We start from the raw sequence: 23,887 nt of genomic DNA on the forward strand, positions 1-23,887 counted from the left end.
CCACCGGCCTCGCTTCCACCTGGCCTATTTCTGTGCCGATCGCCGGTCCGCGCAGTGGCGCGCGCGCTGCGGCGCTGCAAGACCCCACGAGCCGGCTCCGTGGCCCCTGCCCTACCCGCGTCCGGCCGAGAGGGGCTCGCGCCGGGCAGGGGAAGAGGGCCGGGTGCTCACCGGCAGTCGCCGGAGCTGCAGCGGGGCCAGCTGTTCTCAGATACCCTCTTTACGCGGCCCCTTTAAGAGGAGCCGGCGGAGCCGGGCCGTGACGTCAGCGAGGCGCGGGGGGAGGGGGCAGAGTCTCCGCGGCTTCGCGCCAGGAGGCGGGGAGGGGCGGTGCGCGCGTGGCGGCTCGGCCTGACTGACAGGCGCCCTCCCCGCCCCGCCGGCTGTGAGGGGCGGGACTCGCCCTCGGCAGGAGGCGGCGGCGGCGGCGGTTGCGGGAACCTTCCCGGCCCGGACCTAACGGCTGCGCGGGCCGCGCTGAGGGCCGGCGGCGGCGAGGAGAGCGCGTGGCGGCGACAGCGCAGCAGCAGCGAGCGAGGCCGCGCCGCCCGCCAGGCCCGGCCCTCCGCCCCCCGCCCTGGGCCCGGGGCCGCCCCCGGCGTGGCTGAGGCCCCGCGGCCGCCGCTGAGACAGGCCGGGCTGGGCCGAGGAGTCTTGGCGGGGCGGTTGGCCGCCCCGGACGCCGCGGTCCTGCCGTGCGCCGCCTCCGTGGGCTGCGGCTCCTCCAGGTGAGTGCCCGCCGCGTGGGCCCGGGCGGGGGGCGCGGGCTCCGGACCCCGACGGCCGCTGCCCCGCCTGAGCTCTGGTCCCCTGCCCGCCCCGGCCTGGAACCTGTGGCCCCCGATCCTGAAGACGGTCCCGAATATGGCCCTAGAACCCGACCAGAACTCGTGTCCAGGCCCCTGAACCCTGGGCTCGAATTTTCAGCCCTGACTCCCCAGTTCCTGCCCCACACCCTGGTCTTGGCCTCAGAACTCTGAGTCCCGACCTAAGTAATCACCCCTGGTCTCTGACCCTTGACCACAGCTCCTGACCCCTGAGTCTTGGGTCAGTCTCGGTTTTGAATCCCAAAGGTGGTGCCCTGGATTCCCAACCCCTGCCTGGGAACTCTAACCCTTGGCTCCGGACCCTACATGCTGACCCCTGACCTCTGACGCCTACCTCCTCCTGGCTGCCTGTCCCCTCTTGCCCAGCTGGCTTCCCAGCCTCCCAGACCGAGCAGTTCCCCAGGGGGAGGGACGGCGCTGCTGGCCCTCATCAGGCCCATCCAGGCTGCCATGGGGCAGGGACGGTCCGTGTCCGAAGCGCATTTTGCCAGGACCCTGGCAGGGGCGTCCTCCCTTCACCCGTCCCACTTCTGGCAGTAGCTGCAGTGTGCGGTGGGGTCAGTTCATTCTGCTTGCGTGTCTAGGGACGCAGGTTGTGTTCTAAACAGTGTCCTGATTCAGGGATGAAGCCTTAGCACTGTATTGAACTCAGGGGTGGGAACTATGAACATCTTTTAGGTTTATCCACTGAGACCCTCTTGGCTTCTCCTGGGTGGTGTGGGTGGCTGCAGGCAAAGCTGCAGTTGGGGCAGCAGGCCTGGGCCGAGAGTGGTCCAAGTCGATCAAGTCAGGATTTCTGTTTCGCCTCCTTGCATCCTCAGGACTCCCTTCTGAGGTGGTTTAGCAGTGCGCCTGCCTGGCAGTGAGGACAGAGAAGGCTCCTCATAACTCCGCTGGCCATCGCAGCTCCCTGCACTGGCCATGTGGCCACCTCTGCTCCACGTAAGGATGGCAGGAAAGCCTCCCGATGCCACGTGAAGTGTTTGTCCGGTGAGTGCTTAATTTTAATGTCATTCCTTTTCTTCTTAAATTTTCCAAGATGAAGGTGTTGTCATTTTAGTCCTTAGTTTTCATATGAAACCTGACACTTCATGTGTTTAGCTTATAGTTCTGCTTGGCCTCTTGAATGCCGAAGGTCACAGCCTTTCTCTTATGCCTCCTTTTGTGTTTTCTGAGGCGTGCCCTCTGCAGCTTGTGCTGGAAGGAGCACCTTGGAGCATGACCAGTCCCTGGGGTTCAGGTGTGCCTGGGGCGCTGCAGGCAGTGGACAAGTCACTATCTGTTGGATGCGTGTGGATCTAGTTTTGGGGCCGGGCCCTGTGGGTCTTGTGCTCCTGTTGGGGTCCAAGGCTATCAATGGCAGCCAGGGTTGTCCAGGGGAAAAAAAACCACGTGGGCATATAGCTGGGAGCTTTGGGGCTCCTGGAGGAGAGTGTGGGCCCAGTGGGACAGGGCTGGGGTGGGTAGAACAGCGGGGAGCAGGATGGGGTCTGCCTCAGTGCAGCTTACTGGCTGCATGACATGCTAGGGCCCTGCTTCTCGCTGTGGTTTGGTTTTTTCCATGCAGCTGCTTGCGACCACTTTAGTGTGCAGTGTGTGTCCAGGTTAGTTCCCCTGTGATTTCTTCCTTGCTTTATCCCTTGGAGATGACACCGTCATGCAGGGCCAACTGACTTGGTTACTGACGGGTCCATTGGAGCCTAGGTTAGTTTGCAGAGCTGTGTCATGCCCCATGTCCCTGAGGCGTACAGAGTGTGCCCTTTCATCTGACGGGTGCAGCAAAGCCACGTCCATCTGGCATTCACCAGCTTCCAGGGAACCCACGCTGTTCTCCTCTGTGTGCAGGGGCTCCTGCCAGCATGTGAATGAGGCTGGGGCTTGTGATTTAGGTCCCCCTTAGCCCACATGAGAGACAGACACCCCATGGTGTGCTGCCCTCCGGGGTTCGGGAATGCTTGCCTCTGTCCCGACTGTGTTCCATGGCGCAAGCCTGACATCTTGCTGCCTGGGTAGCCTGGAGCCAGCCGGCGTGCCGCTGTGTGGCCGGCCGCCTCCAGGCCACCTGGGAAGAGTGGGGTTGCTGTGCAGGGCGTGGCGCTCAGGCAGAGGTTGTGGCGATGAGCTCATGGGTGTCAGTTCCGAGATCCGGTGACTCCGAGGACTGTGGCAGTGTCAGTGACTCGGGGCACCTCAGTGCCCAGGGTGCCCAGTGAGAAAGCAGTGACCAAAGGCCTTGAGGATCCCGTGCCCCAGTGCGGGCAGCTTGGCATCTGGGTCTTAGAGTAGTGCACCGTGAGGTGGTTGGTAGGAAAGGGAGTTGGCGTGGGCCCTGGTCGGCAGCCTGGTGGCAGGTTAGGGGTGCTGGCTGGGCACCCCGGCTCGGTGATGGAAGCTCCCACCTATCTGTGCCTGGTGCCCTTGGGGATTGGTGCCACTGTCACCTCTGCTCAGTTTGAAGGAGGTGCCACAACCTGCGCCCATGTGGCTTCTCACCCGTGAAGCCCCAGTGTTAGAAGAACTGCAGATTTCTGAGTAAAGAGAAGCCTAAAGGGGGATGTATTAGGTTTCCCATGGAAATAGATGCAAATATGAGGAGATTCATTATAGCAATTGGCTCTTGCTATTGAGGGGATTGACAAGTCTGACTTCCAGGGGGCAAGCTGCAGGCCCGGAACCTGATAGGTTTTCAGGAATCTGCCAAGAGAAGCCGGATGGTGATCGGGGTGGGCAGGGGAACACAGGCCGTTTGGTGGGTCATGGGGGACCTGGTGGATGGTCAGAGCTCCTGCTGGGGGGACGTGGGCCCAGGAAGTTGAAGTTTGCAGTGTTTGGTGTGGAGCAGATCTGGCTGATGGGGGTCAGTTCGGGGGCAGGTGGGGGAGGGCTGACACTGTGAGGGGCGGCGGGATGCCCCTGCAGCCCGCAGCTGTGCTGCTGGGGTGGGATTCACCCACCATCCCCCTGCAGGCCATCCCAGCCCGTGGCATTGAGCACAGCCCTCCTGACAGCCTCTGGGGGTGAGGGTGGGGGCCCTGTGGTGTTTCTGTCTTGAGACCCCTGGCTAGTTCCCACTCAGACCTGGAGATTGTGTGGTGGTGGGACAGTGTATGGGCAGCACCCAGGGCAGCTGCGCCCAAGGGCCCACAGTCCCACTGGGTGGGAGATGAGCCCGTGGCCTGGTAGGAATCTTGCTTTCCCCCAGCTTCTCTCTCTACTTGCTAGGCCTGGATATGGCTGCCAACTGATGCTCCCCACTTGTGTGCACACTGGCCCTGGGAACTCTGTGGCAGTTTTTCTACATAAAATCAAATAAGCCTCTAGGAGAGAAAGTGTTTTTTTTCTTTCTCTTTCATTTAATTTTCGGTCCTTTCTGCTCCTTCCTCACTGTAATGTAGATGTGAGGCCTGGAGGCCCAGCAGGTGTGGTACAGACCCAAGGTCGTAAGCCTCTTCTAGAAGATGCTCCAGGGGCGAACCTGCTGTTTTTGTTCCTGGAAGGAAAGGAGACAGGACAGGGCAGAGGCCAGGGGAAGTGGTGAGTGTCCTGGGGAAGGGTGGCCGAGGACTCAGGAGAGCTGGCCGCCGCTTCTTCCGCACGCCGTGGTCCTGCGTGGCCCCTCTGTCTCCCTTCCGGGTCCAGGCCCTGCTCACGAGCTCTGTTCTGTGGTGCCTCAGGACATGGCTGGGGGTTCGGGGGCATTGCACAGACCATACCCCTGGCCTGGCCTGGTCTGTGCACGGTGACGGTCAAGGTGGTGCCTCATGGGAGCCGTGCTTGTCTGACCCTGTCCTGGTCATGAGAGAGCCTGGCTCCCGCTACCCCAGGGATGGCACAGGCTGTTCAGGAGCCCATGCAGGGCCCAGCCTGGGAGTCTTCATGGAGGCCCAGGCTGAGCGGGGCCGAGCATTGATGTTCAGGCTGGTAGACTCGGAGACAGAAATCCACGACAGATTCCCCTGGAGTGAGCAGAAATCACAGAAAAAAGTCCTGGGGTCAGAGCAGGTGGTACATTCCCTTCCACCTGGTGATTGCAGGGCATGGGCATGGGTCGTGCTGAGGTCCCCCGCGCCTCGGCCTCGGGTGGCCTCCCGGTAGCCCCGTCAGTCTCCTCTGTGCAAGAGGAAACCGAGGCAGCAGGTAGCTGTTGCCCCCCAGGCCTGCAGCTATTCCAATAGCCTGGAACTCAGCCCCAGGCAAGGAAATGTTTCTGCCGTATTTTCTGGTTGGCAAATGTTATTTGATGCCAGTTTCTGAGATGACTGACACTGAGATTTGAGAAATGAGTACTGTGATGACTTCTGCCTCTGTAGGAATGTCTGTCACCTGTGAAGGCCACAGGCTGCAGCAGGGGTGGGGGTGGGTGCCTGGGAGTGTCACGGCTCAGTCTCTTTCTGACCTGAGCACTCGGTTCTGGGGCTGGGGGACTTCCATGTCCTTGACTGGTCTCTCACAGTGACCCCAGCCATGCCCTTGCTCGTGTCCTTTCCAGGAGCGGTTGAGCTTGTGTAGGATGGAAAGTGGAAATCTCGTGAATTAATGCTAAGCCCCTTTCCGAAGTAGATGGAGGAGCAAGCCAGGAAAGTCTGCAGCATATTTAACTAGCTGGCCTCCAGTGGGATTGCTTGACCCACGTGGCCCAAGGAAGGATCATGGCCCAAGGAAGGGTCTGAGGAAGGACACCTTAGAATGTAGCAGGGGTCTGTGACTCGATTTCCATGTCAGCCTCAAGGCAGCGTGGACCTGAGCACAGGTGTCCAGTGAGTCTGATGCTGGCTGTGGGATCGCATGCCCTGGCCTGAGTCGGGGCTGCTGTGTGGCCTCAGCATCCTCCTCTGTTATGGAATGGGGGCTGGGGGCAGAGGGGCCCCTGCCAGGCTTGGTCACTTCCAGGGAGCTCCCTTTATTGTTTCCAAAGAGGGAGTAAATTGTGTGTGTGCACAGCTGTATGCACAACCCCACACGCACACATGCACACTCACAGAAACACTTCTTGCTCCTTTTTGGAGGGACACTTGGAGGGTCAACACTGGCTATATTTATTTATGAGATTATAACTGATTTAAAAATTTGCATGTACTTTTCTTTTTTTTAATTTTTATTTGTTTTTTTTTTTGGGGGGTGGGGTGCGTAGTCCAGGAATCAAACCTGGATCTCCTGCATGGAAGGCGAGCATTCTACTACTGAAGCACCCATGCACCCTATAATGTGCTTTTTATAATTAGAAAATTATGGCCCTAAATTATTAAAGACGGTATAAAGAAATTCTGCATCCGTTCTTATGAATTTATAGAAATGGGAAAGTGGATGATGACCAGGAATAAAACAGCTGGATTCATGGGGTAATGCCTAGAGTTCCAGGTGCAGGCCTTGCTTGGCGTCCCTGACTGCTTGTACCTCCCCCTCACTGTCCATGCACATGAGCGTCCCTGAGCATGCGTGCCTCCTCCTGACTGTCCACCCACAGAAGCGACTCTGAGCACGTGTGCCTCTCCCCTGCTGTCCACACACACAAGCAAGCCTAACCGTGTGTGCTTCTCCACAGGTTGTTCACACACACAGGCTGCACTTCCTGGCCTTGCACTGTCAGGAGTTTGGGGGAAGAATGTGACGCTTCCATGGTGCACGTGGACAAGTTTGTAAGGTAAGTGACTGTGGACCTCTTGGGGGCTGGGGAAGGCATTTTCATGGCAATTTTGTCCACAGATTTACCCTCTGGGCATGTCCTCACGATTTGCCCCCAAGAGAACATGTGCCAAATGCTTGCCTCTTCCCTAGGGTGGGCACAGAATACCAGCATCAGTCACCTGACCCTGAAGTGGTCTAGTGGCTGTGTTCCTTGGGCTTAGATGAGAGTCCCAGGCAGCATTTGTGGGGAGGACACCTCTGTGTGCCCTCTGGATGCCCCACACTGTCCTCAGGCTGCCCACCCCACTCCATGACAGACGGACAGGAGGAGGGTTTCAGTGGTCTTGGTGACTCCACGTACTTGGAGAGTTTTGTAACTGCAGACAGAAAGCACTACAGGCCTCGTGTCCCCTGCTGAGTGCACGCCTAGTGCCTGTGGGGAACTGGCTCTCCTCCTTATCCTGTATGGGGTCTCAGGTCCCCAGGCCTGGGAAGGCCCCAGCGGTGGCAGCAAGGAGGCTCAGCTCTCGAGTCCCTGTTCAAGAGCAGGAATTCCCATCTGTGGTTGGTGGGCAGCGGCTGTGGGAGGCTTCCCTCCAGGGCCCTTGCCCCAGTTTCCATCGGTGGCCATGTGTGGGGCCCAGAAGAGGCCTGTCCTTTGCTTTAGGGGTCAGGGAGGCCTGGGTCTTTCTGTTCCTCGCATCTTCCTCCTGAGAGCTTCCTGGTGACGAGGGTGTTCTGGTTTGCTAAAGCTGCCAGAAATGCATCGGCTTTTACAAAGGGGATATTTAAGTTATGAGTTTGTCGTGCTGAGGCCGTGAAAATGTCCAAATTAAGATGCCAACAGGAGGCCGTTTTCTTGGAGGACAGGCTGCCAGCATCTGGAACACTGTCAGCTGGGAGGGCCTGTGGCTGGGTCTGCTGGTCTTTGCACCCCATTTGTTGCTTTCAGCTTCTGATTCCAGTGGCGTCCTCTCTAAGCACCTTTGGGGCTTCACTTAACTTCCCTGGGATATACTTTGGATGGTTTCATCGCTTCGCATCTCCTGGGGGCATTTTTGTCTGCATCTCCAAATGTCACGGTGTTGTCATCTCCCTGTGGTGGTGCCATCTCCCTGAGTCAGCTCTGAACTCTGTGTGAGCTTTTTTAAGGACTCTGATAAACTAAGACCCACCTTAAATGGAGGGGAGGTCACATCCTCATGGAAATAATCTAATAATCAAAAGTTTTGCCTACAATATGTCTGCACCTTCAAGAGTGGATTAAAAGAGCCTGTCTTTTTCTTCCCTCAGGTCAATATGAACTGTCTTGAGCCTGCCTTTCCTTTCTTCTGTCTTGGAAGGAGGTGCAGCCCTGCGAGTCTCACCCAAGCACCCCTTCCCACCTACATCCGCAGCCCTTCCGAGTCTAGGGGGCAGAGGGCGGCCTCCCCAGCTGCTGGCTCTCAATAATGAGTCTGCGGAGGGAGCCTGGGCCACCAGCAGGCCCCGTGTCACTTTCCCACAGTCACGACGGATGACAGCGGTAAGTTCAACTGTCCACCCTTAGGGTCGAGAGTATTTCACAAGGTCCCCCTCAGGAAAGAGGCCTGCCATGGCCATCCTTGCAGATGGCCCCTGTCCCCACTCCCCTAGCCCTGCACACTCCCAGCCTCCCAGGAAGCTCTAGTGGCATAGCTGGGAGCTGTGGAGGACAATACCTGGGACCACGGGAAGCCCCTGACCCACAGACCATGCTGCAGCCTGGGCACAGCAAAACCGCATGTGTGGGGCAGCCTGGGCAGAGGTCCTACTGCAGTGTCATCTGCTGTGAGCTCTCTGGGCACTGGGTCTGTGCTGGGATTCCCAGGGGTGCTTGCCCCCACTGGGGTGTAGGCCAGCAGTCCAGGCTCATCTGTAGATGGAGAGTTGGGGAATTCTGTGCAAGCTGCCCTCCTGCAAATGACTGCATTCGCCATGCAGTCACGTGGGAGCCCCGTCTGAGTCTGCTGTGTTCTCAGGTTTCCCGGGGCCTGTGTCAGGACCCCTGCCACAAGTTGCCATCAAGTGCAGTGGGGTGACCAGGCCAGTGGCCCACTTTGGTCTGGTGTCCTGCGGCAAGAGCAGCTGCTCAGTAGTGGCCTCTGGGTGGGGCTGAGTTGCTGCTGCTGTTTCCCACCATCACCCAGGATCCCTCCTCGGTGCTGTCACATGTGCTCTTTCAAACTACAGGAACCACAGCTGCTTTTTATTAAACGCTCGCAGGACAGTGGGTGCCCCTGAGAAAGGAGACGTATGTGTGTACAGACAAGTCTACCCTGGCTGTGAGCCTTTTCTGCTGGTTTGTTTTAGTTTTGGATTTATGCCTATTACTAACTTAGCTGTGGTTTTAAGCAGTGAATGTATACGTGTATGTATTTAAAGTCACAATGTGCCACACACATTTTTCAGGGAAAAAGGTAATATTTAAATACATCAAGAATCCCTGAAGTCTGAAAAAGACAGCAAAACCAGTTAGAAAACTTAATCACTTTAGGCATTTAACATGGAAGAGAAAATGCAGATGAAGAAGTACAAAAAGTGTTAGGAGATGTCCTTTCGCCTCGGCAGGCAGGGAGACGTGTCTTTTAACTTGGAATGAAGTTGTGCTGCTTCGCGTCCCCTTGAAGGGATGTAGAACAGAGCATCACCACTTCCTGTGTGTATATATTAGTACATTTCTACCTGTGTCCTACCTACATACAGAGTCTTTATTTTTGCGTTACGTAGTTATCTTTTAAGGAGATTAGAAAGTCAGAAAAATGTCATTTTAGTTTTAAGAAGCCATTTATCATTTTGAGTGCTGTTCATTCTTCGTGTAGTTTCAGGTTTCTAAGTGGGATCATTTTCCTTCAGCCTGAAGGGCTTCCTTGAACAAGTCTCGTAGCTCAGCTCTGCTGCTCTTCATTTTCTCAGCTTTTAGGTGTCTGAAAAAAGTCTGTATTTTGTCTTCCTTTCTGAAAGATATTTTGTTGCAAAAAGAACTCTGGCTTATTCATTTTTTTCCTGGAGGACTTTAAGAATACTGTCCCGCGGTGTTCTGGATTGCATTGTTTCTGATGAGAATTGAGCCATTATCCTCATCTTACTTTTCTTGTCTCTAGTATTTCCTATTTTTTCCTGTCTGCTAGATTGGTCTTCAGAGCCAGTTTTCAGCAATTTGATTACGTTGTGCTTCTGTTGGATTTTCTTTGAGTTTATCCTGCTTGAGGTGCTCTGAGCTGTTTTGATTTGTGGATTTACAGTTTTAATCCTATGGCAAATGTGTGTCCATTATTTCTTTTAAGTGTCCCCCTCCCCTTCTTTGCCTTCTCCTCTTTTGTTCTGGGACTCTGATTTAAGTTTGTCAGGTTGCTGCATTCTGTCCCACAGATAACTGAAACTCTTTTAAGGTTTGTCAATTCATTTCTCCTCCTTGCTTCATTTTGCAAGTTTTAATCTGCTCTTCAGTCCATCCATGGGATTTTTTTCTTCATAAAGTTTATTGCATTTCTCAGCTCTGGAAGCTTCACTTCTGGTCCTTATATCGGTATGTTTTCCTCCTATGCGTGATTTTCTTCACAGTGTTGGCCGTATTCGTTTCGCCGTTCCCAAGTTCCTTTCAGCTGCTCCCTTCATTTCTGCTCTCTTTATCTGTTTCTATAAACTGAGTTTTTGTAGGATTGTGGGTCCTCTTTTCCTGATTCTTCACAGATCAGACGATCCTTGATGTGGCCCAGGAGTCCTTTGTTCAGTGTGCAGACCTTGTTCTCCTTTGAAGCGTGCTGAAGTTTGCTTTTGCAAGCTTCTTTCGATGCTGCCTTGTAGCTGTTTAAGGTAGGGTCTCTCTCCGCCTTTGCCCTGGACTGACCTGGCCGCATGCTCAGCAGCTCCTCAGCCTCGTGTGAGCTGCACCTTGTGGCTGCTGTGCTTTGCCTGCTGGTGGCGGGTCCCCGGGACCGGGCAGATCTGCAGGGGCCCGACACTGTACACAGATTGCTGGGGCTCTCTGTTGGACAGCACACGGTTCTGGGTCTTCGGTATGCAGATCCCAGCCCCTCAGCCTCCCCAGGCTCTGGTTGCCTGGTCCTTCCAGGTCTGGGGATTTCCACAGGTGTTCCTCTGCATGGCAGGTGGGATGCTGGTGGGTGCCATGTGCTCCTCCCCTCGCGAGTGCAACTCCGTGTGTCCTGTTGGCTGAGGGTCTGCAAGTGGTTGTTTTCTAGGCTTTTTCTTTTCTTTAACCGGACACCAAGTCCCAGGCTTGCTGACCATGGGTGTGTGTTCTGTATCAACTCTAAGATTAAGTGCAGGGCACTGGGCGATGCTCGCGGACAAGTGCCTGTGCAGGTGGTATTCGCTAAATGCAGCCCAGCAGTGCCTCTTGCTACACTCGCTAACCCAGCACAGTGGCTCTGATGCCACCGTCATGGGCGGGAACTGCACTGCCTTGTCCCATAACCTGCAGTGTCCTTGGAAACGGGAGGTGCCAGGCAGAGACAGAGTGTGACAGTGGCTTTGGGTTGAGGGTCTTGAGGAGTGAGTAATAAAGAACAGATGTGTGCTGGGTAGTGGGAGCGCAGGTGACTTGTGAAGTTCCCTGAGGAACTGAAGGATGGCCAGGCCAGGGTCTTTGGAAGCTGTAGTAGCCACAGTTCAGGGTCGCCTGTGGTTGTGAAACTGATAATCTGTTTTACTGGAGTTTTGCAAACGGAGGATATGTCTAGCAGCTCCTCCTTGCCGTCTGGGCAAAATGTGGAAGGAGGCAGATGGGCCATAGACAAACTGCTAAATGGAAGGGTGATGGCTCGCTGGGATTTAAAGGAAGCCAGGTCCTTCTGGCTGCAGGCGGGTCTCCTATTGAGACAGGGAATCAGCTAGGAGCGGCACCAGGTCCTCCTGGTCCATGCCTCCTGCAGTCTCCCGGTGGGCCTCCAGGGGGTCTCTAAGACTCCTCAAGTTCCGGGATGCCCCACACATCGTGGTGGAGCCCCAAGTGCTGGAGCTAACCTGCCAGCCCCCAGAGCTGGGGAAGCCGCTCGGGCTGAGAGGGGCAGTGGGGTCACCAGTGTCCCATGGGAAGGGAGTGAGAAAGCTCCTGGCTGCAAGCGAACCCAGAGTTGCTGGGGCAGAGAGCAGCTCCCACCAGGAGGCCTGAGGCGCCAGGGCCCCACCCCGCAGCCTGGCCACACCGGTCCCTGCCCACAGCAGAAAACTTGCACAGTGCCCTGTGCCTGCACCCACCACGAGCGGCCTGGGGCTGGCGGCAAGGCCCAGGCTGCCTCACTGCCCCTGAAGTGGAGGGTTGCGGAAGCTCCACCACCTTGCCAGGGATGCTGGCTCTTCTCCCTTGAGGCCCTTTTCTCCCGTGGACCTCGAAGGGCAGAGAGGAAACACTGAGGTCCCAGTCTGGGGACAGAAGGCACTATGGCTCTCACCCGGTTCTTTCGGGACCCAGCCACCACATAGAAGGCCATGCTATGGGCAGGAGGGATGAGACGTCCCCACCCTGGATGAGGCAGTCTGTACTGTGGGGCCAATCATGCCAGGGCTGCCTTGGGTGCCGCTTCCAGGCCCCTGCCCAATTCTCCCTCGCCCTGCCGCCCTCCCCTCTTCTCAGTTTCGAAGCAGAGACTATTGTCTCTGCTGTTCCCTTGTGAACCAGATTCCTGAGCAGCACAAGTAGTATTTTTTAAAGTGTGAAGTTTGGTTTACTTTGCAGTTCATCCCAGCTAGCTGACTGAGCTAGCAGATACATGTAGTGTGCATACTGGAAAGCAGACTCTGCATCAAAGTTTCTTCGGGGTGGTTTGGAGCGGATCTGTATGTAGGGGCATCCCTGGATGCTGAGTCGTCTACAAAAAGAGTAGTTCCCTCCTAATAGGAAGAGTCATTCAAGGTGGGTCTTGGGAACATGAGGTCCTTCTTATGAATGTGTGTACCTTTCTACATTCTGGAAACTATTAAAAAAGTTCAGGTGAGGGGAAGCCCGTCAGGCTGAGTGGTGGGTCGTGAAGCTATCCCCAAGGGTCATGGGTCTGAGGCCCTATTACCTCCAGGCTGTTAGAAGAGTATTCACGGGGCTCAGCTTTGCGGGGAATGCAGTAGGGGATTTATTCAGAATAGAAACACTGTTTCTCCCCATTTGCCAGCATGCCATGTACAGGGGATTCGAGAAGATAAAGTACAGTGGAGATCGATTTTGAGAATCTTCAGTAATGTGTAGACACGTCCATCAGGAGGCCATTTGAGAAAGAAGTAAAGAATAAAGTATCTTTTAGAAATAGAAGTATTGCCGCAATCACTTTCTTTTGAGTTTTCTCTCCTAATGTATTCATTCTTAGATCTGAGCTGTGCCAAGTCTCAAAGCTGTGAAACTAGGCCCCTTTCTCTGCTGACGGGGCAGCCCTGGCACCTCCATCCTCCGTCCCCTTCTGTCTTACCATCTCCTCTGGGGATCCAAGCGGATGCGCACGGGGAGCTCAGGCTTCGGGTTGGGGCATGACAAGTTGGGGCCCCTTTTGCCCCTCACCTTCCTTGTTGCCCTCCCTGGTGGGACCAGGATTGTGAGTGTGCACGTGAGTCCTGCTGTCGGGGCTTCGGTGTCCCAGCAGAGCCTGGATGTGCACTGTGAGGAGATGCCCTGGCTGCACCCCTGGCAGGTTCCCCCATCTCGGGGGGCTGTGAGGTGACTGGGGTCCCTGTGCCCAGTGTCAGGCATGATGCCCCGGCTGCACCCGTTGGAGGGTTCACCATCTTGGGAGGCTGTGGGGTGACTGGGGGCCTCTGCGCCCAGCCTCCGAGCACACTCAGGCATGCCGGTTCCTGTCCTGGCTGTCAGCGTCTTTCAGTCATCCCTTCCTCTGCCTCGTGGATTTCAGGGTGTGAAAGTGTTGAAACCAGCACTCTTGTGCCCGCAGAATGGTGAGGTGCCTGGGTGGGTTTGCATTAAAGAGTCACCTTTTCCCTTCCAGAGAGCTCCTGTCCAGTGATGTGATGATGGCGTCAGCAGGGTTTGCTTCTACCTGCATGAAGCTGTGAGTCCGAGGAGCACTTCATGGTAAACCCTCGTGTGCCTGGGGCCCCAGCGTGAGGCTGTGGGGAGCTGAAAGCATGTGCTTTCCCTGGTGAAGTCCATCGCCTTGGTCTGAATGCTCTGTCCCTCACAGAATGTGATGGCCCCTGAGGTGAAGATGCAGCCACATCTCTGCAGCCCTTAAATGCCGGGGTGGAGCCAGCAGTGGGAGGAGCCTGCTGTGTGGGTAGAGCTTGCTGAGTGGAAGGAACTGTCATATGGGGTGGAACCTGCCCTGTGGGTTCGAAGTTGGAAGCCCAGAGGGACAGAGCAGTACAGGCAAGTGGCTCTGGAACTTAGAGGACAGTGGCACCTTCTGCAATGCCGCGTGTGGCCAGTTGCGAGTGGGCAGAGACTGGTGGGGGAGCCACTTGAGCAGGGTTTTGGAAGCTGGCTGCTGGGTGGGAGCACCATCGTATCAACACCCTGCCTGTAGGGAAGCCCCAGCTCCCCTCACAATAGGTGGTTTCCTCACCTCTCCTCCCTAGGCTCCCCTCACTCGCCATGTGTACAGCACCCGTGTGGGATTTGTCTTCCCCACGATACCTGGTCTGCATCATTGGCTTGTCCTCCAGCCCAGCAGAGGGCTTGACCCTGGCAGGAGCATGGTCCCACCTGAGGCTGGATGCAGTGATGGGTGTGAGTGCCGAGGCCAGGGTGGGGAGAAGCATGCCCATTGGAGGGAGCACAGGGACAGGTGCCGCCTTGGGGCAGCAGGGAGTGGGCCAGGGTTTACAGTGTTGTTAAGTTGGGACACCTGTGCCAGCGACGGCAAGAAACTGGCCTCACCCTTCCTTGCCCCCAATCCCAGCCTCACCCGGCCTCTCCCCCTTGTCCAGCCTCACACCTCCCGGTGCTCAAGCACATTTACAGCATTCTGGCCTCGGGCAGCGTGCAGCCGGCGCACGGGTGTCCGGGTGCATCACGAGGGTCAGTGCCCAGCGGTGCTCCACCTCTTCATCTGGAGCTCACCCGAGAGTCCGCACCTCCGCCTGCTCCCTTTCAGGGTGATGGTACCAGGCCAGCCTCCTGGCTCCCTGCCGTGCTGTGCAGCCCTCTCCCGCCAGCCTGTTGCTGTCTCCCTCATGCTGGATGTGGCCAAGTGGATCCTGCACTCCAGGGTGTCCGGGAGGGCTGGGCAGCCCTGGGCCTGGTGGTCACCCTCCTCATCCCAGCACACTGGCCTCTGCCTGTCAGAGGAGGGACATTGAATTTTTATAAGATTAGTGGTGGTGGAGTAATATTTTTTAGCTGAGTTTGGTTCAAAGAATAGGCCATAAATTGAGAGAGGAAATTGAAATGCATTTGTCTTGTCCGTAAATGCTGTCACAAGTATGAATGGGGTCAGAGTCCTGGCCTGTTCCCAGAATGAAGTTCACCCTATGGAGTCAGGTGGTGGGGTTGAGGCCCTTACCTGAGGGTTGTATCCCTCACCTGAGCCCCCAAAGGCCTGACCCTGCACGCTGATGGCCCCCACTTTGCCAGGAGTTGGCACCAAAGCTGTGTCTGGCCCTGAGTATCGGACACTGCACTGTAATGACAGGTGGAATATTGTTGGTCGTGGGTGCCTGCCCAGGGCCTGTACTCACGCCTTCCTGCGGGCGATGTCCCCTCTGGGCTGGGACTTGGGCCCGGCCCTGCTTCCGGGTTTCCTCTGGGACGTTCCCTTGCGTGGCTTCTCATCAGGTAGTGGAGGGCATCGGAGGGCCGCTAGTCCAGGCCTCAGGATGAGACCCTGAGCTCAGCACTGTGACTGTGCTTTGTCAGCCACAGCTTGGCTGGGCTTAGGTGAGGCTGTGCGTATGGTGGACCTGCCCTGGATAGCGTCAGGTGTGGATAGTGCCGGGTGTGGACAGCGCCGGGTGTGGACAGCGCTAGGTGTGGACAGGGCCAAGTACTAAAACAGTGCTGCGCGCTCAGGACAATGTGGTGTGTGGACAGCATTGGGTGCTCAGGGTAGTGTGGGGTATGGACAGTGCTGGGTGCTCAGAACAGAACTGGGTTCTCAGGACAATGTGGGATGTGGGCAGCACCAGGTGTGATCAGGGCCAAGTGCAAGACAGTGCTGTGTGCTCAGGACTGTGTGGTGTGTAGACAGCATTGGGTGCTCAGGATAGTGTGGGGTGTATACGGTGCTGGGTGCTCAGAACAGCGCTGGGTTCTCAGGACAATGTGGGGCGTGGACAGTGCTAACTGCTCAGGGCAGCAGCGGGTGTGGACAGCATTGCATGTGGACAGCACCTAAATGTTAGCTGCTGCTGCTGCCTCCCCTCTCCTCTAGGCTGCTGTCTTTGCTCAGCCGAGGCTCGTGCAGCTCATGGAGGCAGTCCATCCAGCTCTCATCTATTACAAGGAGCACTGGAGAGAGATCTGTGTCACTTCACTTTCTTTCAGCCAGTGCATCCGGTGGGTTTCACTGCCGGCCTGAGGGGATGACGATGGTGAAGGTGAGGGGTAGTGGTCAGCGGGGTCTGTGTCTGAGGTGGAGCTGCAGGGATCAGCCGAGACGGAGAGGCATTTGGAGCAGAGTCCCGGCACCCATGCAGTCTGGGTGGTTGGGTCACTGAGATAGCACTGCACATGGACTTTGGCCCCCATGCTGTCCCACTTGTTCCCCACCTGGCAGCACCGAGCCCTGACCTGCCCTCTGTTTCCCAGCTTAGAGTCTCTTGTGGCTCTCATTTCCCTGAGAAAACCCCCACGGCATAATAATGCCTTCAGCGTCCTCCCAGCCTGGGCTCCCTTCCCCAGAGCATCTCTGGTCCCACCTTGGTCCTTGGTTCCAGCCACATGGCTGGCTCCTGTGCGGTTCTTGGAAAAACCTTCATGTTCCTACCCCAGGGCCTTTGCTTAGCCGTCCCTGGGACGCTTCCTCACTGGAAGTGCATGGATACGCCCCCACCTCCATGGCCTCTGCCATGGTGTCCTGTGGTCAGGGAGGCTGCTGGGCAAAGTATCTGGTGCAGCCCTTGCAGCCCCTCCACCCTTCTGTGACGTTGTGCTCAGCGAATGGGTTTGGGTTGATGGCTGAGTCCCCAGGGGCCGAGCAGTGCTTGGGGTGGGAGGGCCTGCAGCATCCATCTGTGAATTAAATGCAAGTGTCTGTTATTCCCAGCATGGGGCAGTGGTCCACCTGCACGGAACTCAAGGGAGAATCAGGTCGAGGAGCCAGATGGGCACCCTGGGGATGTAGCTGTCTCAAGTCACGGGCTGGTGAGCTCCCCAGGTACCGAGATTGGGACTGGACTGTCCTGGGAGGGAGGTGTTCTGGAAGACTCATGGAGCCAAGGAGGACTTGCAGGAGGAGGGCAAGGTGCAGGTCCCAGGCGGGGACTTCCCTCTTCCCAGTGGCTCCGCCTCCCAATTCCTGACTCCTTCCTGTGGCTGCCCAAGAGGACGACTCTGTCCCACAGGGTCCTGGCGGAGAGACAACCACAGCCCATCAGGAAAGCCGCGGCCTCTGAGTGCGTGGGCACGGGGCAGGGGCTGTACCATTTGGTTTCTGTGTTGCAATGTTAAACGTGTTGGATCTCCTGCAAACTTTGGTGAATCAGCACCCCAAGAACGTTTTTCTGTGGATTCCATTATGAATCGCCAGTGAGTTTTTAAGAGTCTCCAATTCCGTCCTCCGACCATGGGAAATAGAACATTAGCTTTGTTTCCAGAAGAGAGTCAAGGAGAGGAAACGGCTGTGCCCTGGAGGGCCGCTGAGAACACACTGCTCACACACCAGGCCCTAACCAACCTCTTGGGACGTTCGAGGACGCGGACAGTAAAACCCGGGCACTGATTTCTGCTGTCCTGCTGCCCTGGGGAGACTGTGTCCCTGCTGCTGTGATACCGACCCTATGGGTGCCCCAGGACTTGGAAGATAAGGGCTGCCACCTCCCCCAGGCCCTTCAGACTCACTGGCACAGTCTCTCTGTCCTGCCCACCTTCTGGGGGCCTCTGTACACACCGTTGCCCCAGACTCCTCTCGCCATTGCTCTTTCTTGCTTGGAGGGCCTCCCGCTTCCTACCGTTGCATCGTGCCTGGTGCTTAGTGCCCACCCGCTGTGCCTGCTGCAATGCTCCATGAGTGCAAGTCCTGCCCCACTCACAGTGTACCTGTGGTGTCAGCAGCGATGCAGGGGCCTGTGCACCTCAGGCCCCATGACTGCATCTGTGCATGAGCAGTAATGGCGACGTAGCCTCAGCATGGGGCTGTGAGTGTGTTGAAACCCGTCCATAGGGAAGCAAGATCTGCACCCTTTTGGTTGCCAGAGTGGATCCCAATCAGTTGTGCGACCTGCCGGCCGTCAGCGCACAGTTGTGTGCTCATATGCCCTGGGAGCCGTGGGCCTGGCTGAGTCTGGGGATCCGTGGCATCACAGAGGAGTGTTCCCCAAAGACACCCGTCTTGAAACCTGGGTCCATGCCTGCCACAGAGATGAACACCCTGCTGTCCTGGAGTTTGGGGGTCTGGCATCAGTGTAGCTTGGACAGGTTCTGGACTCCTGAGGGTCCAGGATGCCTCTGGGCTCGGCCTGCACCTCCCCTGGAGGGCCTTTCCTGCTGTGGCCCTCAGGACGGGTGTGCTCCCGTGGGCATGATTCGGTCAAGTCCTTCCCTGGCCCCTGGTGCTGAGCAAGTGCTCTGTGGGGCTTGTGGCCTTCCAAGGTATTGTCTGACCTCCTCCGGGACACAAAACCATGCAGTCCACGGAGGAGCATAGAACACTTATTCCTCCTCCCCGAAGCCAGAACGTTGATAGGAGGATGCCATGGCAGTGACTTCCCTGAACCTTGGCTTCCCAGTGGCTGAATGAGGTAGAAATGACAAGTTTATTTTCATATGATTTCCTGTCACCTTGTCTGGGTACAACAGCATGGCATCACCCCAGGAAGCGTTGTAAGTGCTCTCTCCTGACCGTCTGACCTAGGAAGCTGGAAAGAAGGGGAGAAACAGGCTGTGGAGCCATTGCCAGTGTCGGGTGTCAGCAGGGAGCCTGCAGGGACATGTAGCCAAGGCCTCTTCCATAGCCCTAGGTCAGTCTCCTCCCACCTCTGCCTTGGGCCTCCTGTTGACCCTGTAACCGAAGTGCAACGGGGTGTTTGTTGGGGTAGCCCACAGAGGGAGCTCAGGCTGGGGGCAGGGGTAGAGGGGGACCCTGAGGGATGGAGAGGTTCCGGAGCTCAGGATTGGGTGGACGGGTGGGGAAGGCCGTGGGCTGAGCCTCGGGCCCTTTGGCTCCTACAGCCAAGGTGAGACAGGCTCTGGCTCCTCTACCTACTCGAGGTCCTGGGTGGCTGGGGGAGAGGGTCTCCCTGTGGGGCAGATTCGGGCGGCCAGAATGTTTCATTTTTGGAGCTGCCCCTGAGACTGGCGGGCTTGACAGGGCAGTGACCCCGCGGACCGACATCTGGACCTCCCTTCTGGGCAGTAGGGTCCCTGGAGTGAGAGGCCTGTGCACCTGGCGTGTGCCGTGAGCAGAGAAGTGGGTGTCAGGCCAGAAACCCAGGGTCATGACCGGTGGTGGGGCGGCCTTCCCTTCAAGGCCCCACCCCCCTGAATGGTCAGCATTGATTAGTTGTGACCCTGAAACCAGGCTGTCTGAGGGTCCTCTCCTCCAGGACTCCCTCCGGGCAGGGCCCAACAGCTAGCTGCACAGGGTCCCTCAGTTCCTGTAGCTGGAATTGGGGGCCCCGTGCCTCTGAGCACCGAGTTACCTTGGGACCCTGGCACCCGGCAGTGTTTGTGCTGAGCCAAGGCAGGCTCGAACCCTCAGGGTGGCAGCTCCTTCCATTGTCCAGGACATGCCGTCCATGCAGCAGGTTCCTCTGGGGTGTTACTGGCAGCTGGGCCTGGGAAGGCCAGTGCCCCTAGCCCTGCTGACCAGCAGGTGGGCTGGTCCATTCCTACTGCCATTGAACCCTCGGAGAAGGCTCCTTCTCTGGAGGGCCTGGTGTCTTTTGAAGATGGGCTGAGCCCAGATGACTCTCCCACCCCCTCCAAGTGGGAGCTCCAAGTTATCTGGGGTGGGTTCGGGCCTTCCTGCTGAGTGCTGAAATAGGTGGTCAACCCAGAGGGCGTCTCCCTAGCAGGGTGCTGCCCCTGGGATATGTAAGGGGTGGCCTGGGAATGTTGTTGTGGTCCTTCCTGCTTACTGCCCTCTGCCACCTGCCCCACCTCCTCTTCTCTCCTGGGGAGATTTTGGGGGAGACAAAAGGGGCAGGGAAGAGGAGAGAAGCAAGCATGCTTTTGATGCAGGAAACACATTTGCTTCTACCATCAGCTCCTCCCTGCGTTCCCCTCGCCTGTCCTGGGGGCGAGACAGACCTGAAAAATGGAGAGAAGCAAGACTGGTTTTCTGAGGGCCCCCAGCCCCCGGCCCCGCTGAGTCACTGCTGTCTGGCCTGCATCGGCCAGAGAATCTCATAGCGATCTTTTTAGCACTAAAATGTGAGCCACTTTACTACACTCCCCGCTGCTGTGATGTGAAAAATAGTAACTTGGATCCAAATTGAAAATACCGATCTCAGGAAGGTGTTGAAAGTAAATAAACGCTCCCGAAGTTTTCAGAAGTTTCTCAACCGAGAAAATGGTTCTCAGCAATAGGTGTGTCAGCACGCCAAGTCCCCGCGTTCTTGATCTATTTTTTCTTTGAGTTGATCTTTCATTCTTTCTTCCTAAAAGTGTTGGAATCTGGTGCTCTGTCGTTGAATCCCAGTGTTTGGGCAAATCATTTCTTTAGGGCTCATGAGATGTCCCTAATCCATCCATCCACTGATTGATTGACTTTTGACTCAATCAGTCCATCCCCTGCTTTATTTAGAACTTCATGATAATTTTTTACGCATTTAGGCCTGACTTTTTAATTTCCTTTTGCAGATGAGCTGACATGGGTCTCTCAAATGGGTGGAAAACAATTGCTGCCTGGTTAATTTTATGCCGGGCTCCGTGCACTTTAAGGAGATGCTGGTGCTTCCCAGCTGCAGGCAGCTGGGAAGGAGCTGTGGGCCCTGTAAATCTGCTCCTGTGCAGGAGCCTCCTGGGTAGCCTGGCGGTCCTGAGTTGTGGGTGCTTGTGGTTGTTCAGGACCCTGTAGCAGCATGATGGAATTCCAGTCCTTTTTTTCTTGAGATGCTTTTCGTTACTAAGGCTTCCTGTGCTTTGTGCTGAGCCCCCAGTGCACCATGCAGCTCTGAGCAGCCTGGAGCAGGAGAGTGCAGGTACTGAGGGCAGAGGGAAGGATCATAGGGTGCAGGTGCTGGGACAGAGGGAAGGAGGCTAAGGTGCAGATGATGAAAGAGAGGGAAGGAGCGCAGGTTCTATTTCTTCAGGGGAAAGGCAGCTAACCTTCAGTGTGGTTCTTTCTTACATGGGAAGGCACAGGGATGGGATCTCGTCTGGCCTTCTTTCCAGGCCTCTGGGTTTCAACAACGTTCCCCGGGGGTAATTCTTTTCTACATCTCCAAAGGCCTGGGCTGAACTGCTAGTGCTGAGATGAGGTATGCTGAGCTGCTTGGCCTGTGCTACATGGAGCTCTCTCATTTAAGCTTCTAGCCAATTACATGAAACATCATTTATTCTAGCAGACACGCTTCCTCACCGCCTGCAGATGTCATCAGAAACAGATGAGTTTCACATGCCATTGGCTCATGTCCACAGCGACAAAGCTAGGTGACTTTGCCTAGCCAAGTTGACAGCTGAACCTAACTACCACAGCCAGTGACATTCAGGGTTTACCCCTCAGTTTGAAAGGCACATGGCAAACGTGGTGGCATCTGCTGGCTTTCTCTCCAGGCCTCTTGTTTCATACAGCTTCCAGGAAACGTTTTCCTTCTTCATCTCCAAAGGTCGTTGTCTAGTGGAGTCTGTGGTTCTCTCATCCTTCTGTCGTGGTTCTGCAGCTCACTCCTCATTCTCAAAAGGAACTCTCTCCAAAATGTCTCCCCTTTCATAGGATTCCAGTAAACTAATCGAGACCCGGGTAGAATGGATGGAGACACGTCTCCATCTAATGAAATTTAATGCCCAGAATTGAGTGTCACGTATCTGTGGAGATAACCTAATCAAATTCCCTACCTATAGTGCTGAATAGGGATTAGAAGAAACAGTTGCTCCCACAAGATTGATTAGGATTAGAACATGGCTTTTCAAGAGGACATAAATCTTTTTATACTGGCACACACCCCTACACAAACCCTCAAGCAGAGGTGTGAGCTTCAGAAGAGAGCTCTCCAGCTGTCTGCCATGGACTGAAGGTTGACGGGGTATCCAAGGGGTCTGCCGAGCAGTGAGGGAGCGGGTGTGGCACACTCCTGGCTGTGAGCTCCTGCATTGCCATGTCCACACCTTGCGTGGCCTCTCCCACGTGGATCTAGAGTTTCAGAGCAAAACAAAAGCCAGACTGGTTTCTTTCTGAAAATTTGTGAAAACTGACAAGGTGGTTGTAAAATTTATAAGGAAATGCAAAGGACCTAGAATACTCAGAACAAGTTTGTGATAGTACAAAGCTGGAGGCCTCCATTACTCCCCTAGGACATGTCACAGAGCTGGGCTGAGCGAGACTGGGTGGGGCCAGTGTGGGCCAGGTGAGTGGCCAGAGAACAGTGCCGAGAGCTGGGAGCAATCCTGTAAATGGATGAACTTTTGACAGAGGTACCAGGGCAGGTTCACTGGGTGAGGGCAAAATTTTCAACAAATGGTGCTGTAAAAGCTGACCATAGGCAGAAACGGAACCTCAGCCAGCCCTGACAGCAAAACATGTTCAAAAAAAATGAAGTCAGGTTGATCATAGGCCTAAAAGCTAAGATTGTAGAACTTCAAGAAAACGTTACATCAGATTACATCATTACATCTTAAAACATGGTTTTGACAAAAGAAGCCACCACCTAGTGTAAAATTCAAGATGAAACTCAACTAGACTTCATCAAAATGGAGCCCATTTGCTCTTCAAAAGACATTTACAAAAATAAGTCAGCAATTCACAGCCTGGGAGAAAGAATTTGCAAACATGTCAAAGAAAAGACTTGTACCTAAACACTGTATAAATAACGAACTGCCACAACCTGGTAAGACAAAGATTGGGGTTTCAGTTAAAGAGACTTAAAAATCTGAATAGACCGTGTTCTAGTTTGCTAGCTGCCTAATGCAAGACACCAGAGATGGATTAGCTTTTAATAAAAGGGTATGTATTTATTTTTGTTTTTTAAAAGGGTATTTATTTTGTTAGTTCTTCAGAGGAAAGGCAGCTAACTTTCAGTGCAGGTTCTTTCTTGCAGGAAGGCACAGGGCAGTCTCTGCTGACCTTCTCTCCAGGCCTCTGGGTTCCAACAACTTTCCCTGGGGTGATTCCTTTCTGCATCTCCAAAGGCCTGGACTGAGCTCCAAGTACTGAGCTGAGGTATGCTGCGCTGCTTGGGCTCTGCTACATTGAGTCTCTCATTTAAGCACCAGGCCATTAAATGCAAGCTCATTCATTGCAGCAGGCATGCCTCCTAGTCGACTGCAGCTGTAATCAGGAACAGATGGCATTCACATGCCATCTGCTCATGTCCACAGCAGTAGAACTGGGCATCTTCACCTGGCCAAGTTGACACCTGAATCTACCTACCACAGACCGCTCACCCAGGATTCACAGGGGCAAACCTTGTGTGAGATGCTCGGCATCACTTGTCTCATGGGAAATGCAGTCAAGGCCAGAATTTTCCCCTAAACACCACTAAGTTTCCAACATTTGCTATAATTAGAAAGTCTGATCACACCATGTGTGGGCAAAAATGTAAGGGAACTGGTAGTCTCACAGGCTGCAGGTGGAAATGGAGAATGGAACCCCACCCGGAGAAGCATCCAGCAGCCTCTTGGAACGTTAAAATATGCCTCGCCCATGAGCCAGCCATTCCGCTCCCTGGTGTTTCCCTAAGAGACATGGAGGCCCACATGCACATCCCCAGGCGTACGAAACTTTTCATACGTTCATGGTTTGGCTTCATTCGTAATCACTAAATATGGCAAACTAGTCAGATCACACTCATCAGCGCATGGATAAACGCTGTGGTGCATCTGTGCAGTGGGACACGCTCAGTGAAACACAGGAAAGAGCCCCCATCCTACCTGGGCGTGGATGGATGTCAGCATGGAGCGCTACATGGAAGCAGCCAGGCCAAAAAAGGGTGCATCCTTTGGACTCCAAGTCATAGTCTGGAAAAGGCAGACTGCTCTCTAGGAACGCAAAGCAGATGGGTGGTTTCTGGGGAGGGTGTGGGGTGGTCGGGGGAGGGTCACAAGGGGCCAAGGAGACTTCTGTGGGTCCTCAGGGGCAGGTCCTCAGGGTGTGGGTGTTTGGGGCCCAGTCGTTGGGGCGGGTCCTCAGGGGTGT

The 23,887-nt window shown here is 55.5% G+C and overlaps 1 protein-coding gene across 7 annotated transcripts in view; it reads left to right on the plus strand.

The window, feature by feature from the left end:
• LOC143667184 (olfactory receptor 4A47-like) overlaps positions 1-23,887 on the plus strand; it is a 275,202-nt gene that overhangs the window by 44,509 nt on the left and 206,806 nt on the right. For 5 of the 7 annotated variants that reach the window (XR_013167931.1, XR_013167932.1, XR_013167929.1 and 2 more), the window contains 3 exons: positions 1,649-1,817; positions 4,223-4,361; positions 6,370-7,735. The gene's annotated coding sequence lies outside the window, so the exon portion shown is untranslated. The other 2 variants (XR_013167934.1, XM_077141112.1) reach the window with 2 other exon arrangements.

Source organism: Tamandua tetradactyla, chromosome 23 (assembly GCF_023851605.1).
Source record: "Tamandua tetradactyla isolate mTamTet1 chromosome 23, mTamTet1.pri, whole genome shotgun sequence".
Classification (NCBI taxonomy): domain Eukaryota; kingdom Metazoa; phylum Chordata; class Mammalia; order Pilosa; family Myrmecophagidae; genus Tamandua; species Tamandua tetradactyla.